Raw genomic sequence first — 5,867 nt, 5'->3', positions numbered from 1 at the left:
CTAAAACAACATCTGCATGCCTACTATTGCATTTTCCTCCATCATCGACCCCCCTTCTCGCTTACCCCTTTGGCTCCCTATTCGCAAGGCAGCACGTGGTGCAATGCGTTAGTCAACTTAGCAGTTTGGCCATTCCTAATCGGCGCAATAAATGTAATGTGCTACCACTGCTACAACTACAGCCACAGTTCGTAAAAGAAACAGAAAGGATGCCTAGGAACCCTGCGTCCTTCTGTTTCTTTTATGTGCGGTGTGAAGAAGCGATGCCTAAGAACCTTGCATCACATCTAGGAACATAACTACATGCTAGAATATATTTCTTTGTAATTTAAAAAAAACTGGTATTATAATCAGATGAAAGTGTAATAAATGACACTTTTAATATATTTCTTTTTGTCAACAAAAATAAAAAATATCTATGGTTCTATTTTTTCTTCCTCTTTTCTAAATTGTGAGAGTTTTATTTTTTTCAAAGAGTAGAGAGAGAATGAGAGAGAATAGAGCTAGTAGCTCTAGTAGGGTGGCTTCAGAAAGGGATCATACACGGAAAGATGCCCGAAATAATAATAAGAGGCGTGAAATATAGCTATTCAAGAAAAGCCAGTTCTAGCCTTTCAAGAGGATAAAGGCATAATTTTCTTAGCTTGAAGCAGACAAGAACGGTATCGTGCAAGAGCCGTGAGAGTGAAATGCTGGGCGTAAAAGTGATACCTGAGGTAGAAATGACCAGGAAAGCCTGTTCCTGTGAAGGAAGCCTCGTACCAAGATCCATCTTTTCTTTGGGTGGTTAAGAGGTATCTGACTCCATGTTCAATGGACTCTACCTCATATTTTCCTAGAGCATCTCCTGCAGCCAATAATCCTATAACTGCCCATGCGGTTTGAGAAGGAGTGCTTCCATATCCGGTCTGCTCTTTGAGGGCGGCAGGGTCGTTGTAGCTGTAGCATGTTTCACCCCACCCTCCATCTCCTATACTGTTGTTAGTGTTCTGCACTTGAACTAGCCATTTGGCTCCTCTTGAGATTTCTTCTTCATGAGTTGAGGGTGCCACGACTGATAATGCAACCAGCACGCCGCACGTGCCGTAGATGTAGTTAACGCCCCATCTTCCGAACCAGCAGCCTTCTTTCTCCTGCTCTTTTCTGAGGTAGGCGAGGCCTGTAGAGATGGACTCCGGGGGCGGCAAAGGAGCGTTGAAGTTGCCGTGCTGTAATCTGCCCACCATTTCCAGGACTCTAGCGGTGACATCGGAGGTGTTGGGGTCGATCATAGCTTTCAGGTCACCGTAAGGGGTGGAGTTGAGCCAGTCCTGGTCATTATCTTTGTCGAAAGCCGCCCAGCCGCCGGCTTTGCACTGCATGGAGGTGATCCACTTGACGGAGCGAGCAATGGCCCCCTGCTTGACGCTCTCATTGGGGAGTTCGAGGGCATCCAGGGCCATGACGACAACCGCGCTGTCGTCCACGTCGGGGTACCATCTGTTGAAGAACTCGAATGAAGCCGGAGTTATTCTTGAAGGACCAATCTCCATGCTGGGTAATCTGCCTCTTGAGTAGCCACTCCCCAGCCCGCTGGAGGGCCGGATGATCAGGCGGCATCCCGGACTCAACCAGCGATCTGACAACAAGCGCCGTGTCCCACACAGGCGACACGCACGGCTGCACCCAGTACTGATCAGCGGTCTCCATTGAGAAGTCTTTTATGGCGAGCAGGCCCCTCTGCATCACCGGATCAGTCACCTCGTGCCCGAGCGTCTTCATACACAGCATAGAGTAGAACATGGCCGGAAAGATCCCCGCCCAATCACCCGAGTCCTCCTGCCTCTCCACCACCCACTTCTCCGCCGCTCTGAGGCCCCTCTCCCTGAACGGCACCAACCCCCACCTCTCCGCCACCTTGAGAGCGTAATCCACCACCACAAAGAGGTCCGTCCAATCGCCTCTGAAGGGTGCGGTCACGCGCGCTTGCTTCCTCCCTTCCACATACAGCTCGTCCAAGCACACCGCCGGAGTCACCCTGAATACAGGCTTCTTATCAAACACCACAATCAAAGGCACTGTGCATGACCTCGCCCAGCTAGACATTTCATATATGTTTGTCAAAAACCAGTTCGGCAACAACGCCAACCAAGCTGGCAAAGAAGGTATCCCCCTCCAATCAAAGCACCCCAGCATAGCCAAACAAAGCTTGGTGAAAATCCTAGCCTTTGTCAGACCTCCTCTGTTAAGGATAAATTTCAAAGCGTTCTGCAGTGCTGGGTCGGTAACAGGAACGTTCAGCAAACGCAGTGCCATGTAAGCTTCTATGGAGAGACTCAACTCACCACCATCTCCATAGAAAAGCTCCCACCCGCCATGGCTGCGCTGGTTTTTCCTTATGTAATTCTCCATCTTGTGGACTGGGTAGTTACGATCAATGCCCAATATCTTGAACAAGAGGACGGTTTCAGCAGTGATGGAAACATTGCTCTCTAATTCTGCCCACCAGTAGCCTTCAGGGTACTGTTGGGAAAGCAGCAGATCTTGGCTGCGCTTGATGGCCTCATCTAAAGTCGGGTTTTCTCCACCCATTCCACCTTTAATGGCTTCCGCTTCATTGTAAAACTCTTGACTGTATGGCAACATCTTTGCTCACGACTATACGCACACCACTAATACCCTGCATGCAGCTCATGAAGGAACAAGCAAATTTCTAGATTAGAAATATATATGCACAATCCAATTGATAATTATAAAGAAATATTCTTAAATAAGACAAGTAATTACAGATAATCATCTCTTGATCGGTTCCCGAATCAGTAAGATTGTTAAATAATGATAAAGTTAATTCAATCTCATCGGTCTGATCTGCAAGTTGCAGAAGAGAGACCACTACATTCAAAGCAAGCGAGACCAAATTTCAATTTTCAACTATCCAAAAGTGGAGTGTGGAAACCTGAAAAGTTTTACATTTTCTGAAAGATTCTCTAAATGTCAATATATATACTCTATAAATGCTCATAAAACGTGGATTGAAAACACGCTATCCAAACAAGGTTCTCAAATCATGGACTAAGGTGCTCACTCCTCTTCTACATCTCCATAGCATACTAAAGTGTAGAAGTTATAATGGACGCCTACAACACAGCTAAAGTTTAACACCCTTAAATCTAGCAAAACATGTGATGAATGAAACGGCTTCAGAACATAGCTTACTAAGGTGTAGAAGCTATAATGGAGGCCTACAACAGAGCTAAAGTTTAACACCCTTAAATCTAGCAAAACATGTGATGAGTGAAACGGCTTCAAAAATAGTGTTCACGAAAAACCGAGGTTTAGTGTCAGGTGAATGGCAAATTTTGAAAAATAACTTTCAAATTTCAAAATAACAATTCACAAAAACTTACAAATTTTAAGGGATTTTAGTTATAATTTTGCTAAAAACTTTAAAATTTAAGAAAAAACCTACAAAAGTTTGAGGTTGATAGTTTTTTGAATTGTTGGGAAAAATATTTTCTGCAGGTGATAAATAATTAATTCAGAATTAGAGAAGCTTACTTAAGTACTCCTCAAAGGACTACTTTGTATGCCTACATGTACAACATCTTCAAAGCCTGAAAACAACCCAGGGACTACAATATGAATGAGATTAGTGCTGTAACACGAATGTCGTGTCTAAGCTAAATACAGAAGTTGGAACCATTCATTGTGAATCCCTAGTGAATTGACACGTTGATTAAGTCTCAAAGGCTAAATTTTAAAATACTAATTAGTGGATTTAGTGTAAGTGTACTGATGAGCCGACTACAGTCGGCCACCACTTGGTATATGTCCTTAAACTATAGAGTTTAATGTTTAAACTGATCTACAGATATAGCTAAGTGAGCATGGATGCGTAAGTCTGTTTGTTACAACACTCCATGGCCCAATTATTAGACTAACAGCTAGGAGATTGAAGATTATATCATATCTTCAACTCTGCACATAGTATCGTTTGGTATCGGACTACGACAAAGTACATAATCAATTCGCTGAAATCCAAATTGATGTCAGGGTGACAAGTGGCAAAAGCATAATCAATCAAATCATCTAAATAAAAAAGAAGGTTTTATTAAACCCAAACTGCTAGGGTAGCAGAAAAACATGCCTATCATTGCATGATTGGATGGAAAAATCTCTAAAGTTAAAAGGAAAATTAGGCAAACATGCCTATCATTGCAGCAGGATTGCATGGAAAAATCTTCAAAGTTAAAGGAAAACCAGGCATATGTCTGTTGAAATGTGGAACAGAAACCGTAGTAATATTAAAAACAAGGTACGTGGAATCCATACGTATGAGCGCCATTGAAGGAAAGGCAAGGGCAAATATATGAAGGCATAGACTACACGGACCTGGATAAAAGAAGGAAGAAGGCCAGAACTTTGCAATCACAGTGAGGACAGGAGTATTGGCAATATGAGGGCATCAACTACTACGATGGCTTCCCGTAATGAAGACCTTGATGTCGAGCAGTTAAACGGGGGTCACAACAGTACTCGGTGGGAGCAGCAGGCCTGGAGATCATGATCATCGATAGAACTTATATAAAGACCACCTTGAAGTGCAGTTTAATGGGGGTCACTAAAGTCGCTGAGAGCCTGGAGATGATCATCAATATGATCAATGAAGTAGGTGGAAGAGTTTGGGTCCTAACTCTCTCTCCGAGAGATGGCAGCAACACGCTACTTTCAGCTTTTAATATTTGGGTGAGGAGTAGTTTGCTTTTTAAAGGGTCATGCCCGTTTTTTTTTTGGGGCATTTTGGCCACTTATTTTTGAATGACCGTAAAAGAACATTATTTCCACTAAATTATTTATCCTTAGTACTGTACCTTTGTAGAAATCCGTATATTATGGATCCCTCTTGAAGTGAATGTACTTCTCTTTATTTAAGATCAAGCAAGATCTTGCCTTTTCTTTGCCCTTCATCCTTAGACAGTGTAGTATGTGCACAGAAAATTCTAATATATATGAACAGTGAAAAATCTAATATATCTACACTGAAAATTCTTATTTGAATCTCCGAAAACTCAGTCTTTTATTACTTCTCTCAAAATAGGCCTTCCATTTTTATTTTCCAAAAGGATTTTCTAATTTGTTTTAACTATAATTGCAAACTCGAGCATATTTTTTCTCGCGCGAGTTTTTGATAGATGGTCATATTTGTTGGGCATTTAGTCAAACATTTAAGATTTTAATACATAAATTTGCCTCTTGTCTAGCTTACATTTACCATGGGTTATTTCTAAAACAATCCATTTGTCTATCTCATAGACTACAGTCTCTACAGTAGCGCTAGCGCATAGAGGAGAGAGAGAAGGAGAGAGACCTTAGAGTGGTCACAACCTATAGGAAATTTTGGTTTGTATGTATTTGCTGAATTTTTTAAATAATGTTAAGTATTTTATTAATCAACTTTAATCTTATTACCTACTCACGTTTTGGTTAGTATGCATTGTTTAATTTTTGGAACAATGTTGCATATTTTATTAATCAATTTTAATCCCATTGCCTACTCATGTTTTGGGTAGTATGCATTTGTTAAATTTTTTGAATAATATTACTATACTTTTCATGTTTACATGCGGTAGCATAACTTAATTCACACTATTTGGGTTCTTGTAGATCAAGACATTGGTGCAGCTCAGTGCATTAGAAGTAGAAGCAAGTTTTAAATTGGAAGAGCCTACTTGGATCAAGTAAATTCTTCACTTATTGGCATTTTGAATTTAGCATTTTAAATTATATTATTATTGAAATTATGATTTTAAAATGGTGTTTGTGTTTAAGCAAAGTAATTTGTATTGTACATATTTTATTGTGTATAATGTGACGAACTATCATCTTAA

The 5,867-nt window shown here is 41.1% G+C and overlaps 1 pseudogene across 1 annotated transcript; it reads right to left on the bottom strand.

Moving 5' to 3' along the window:
* Positions 1-320: 320 nt before the first annotated feature.
* LOC147631921 (dammaradiene synthase pseudogene) lies at positions 321-4,511 on the bottom strand (annotated as a pseudogene). Its single transcript, XR_015267378.1, has 2 exons — positions 4,372-4,511; positions 321-2,659 (listed from the first exon to the last, which is right to left on the bottom strand). The product of XR_015267378.1 is annotated as a dammaradiene synthase pseudogene (transcript).
* Positions 4,512-5,867: the final 1,356 nt, after the last annotated feature.

The sequence above is a fragment of the Cibotium barometz genome, chromosome 14 (genome assembly GCF_041138505.1).
Source record: "Cibotium barometz isolate CiBa-2024 chromosome 14, ASM4113850v1, whole genome shotgun sequence".
NCBI classification, from domain to species: Eukaryota; Viridiplantae; Streptophyta; class Polypodiopsida; order Cyatheales; family Cibotiaceae; genus Cibotium; species Cibotium barometz.
The sequence above is the reverse complement of the archived record's forward strand: the minus strand, read 5'-3'. Positions and strand labels throughout refer to the sequence as shown.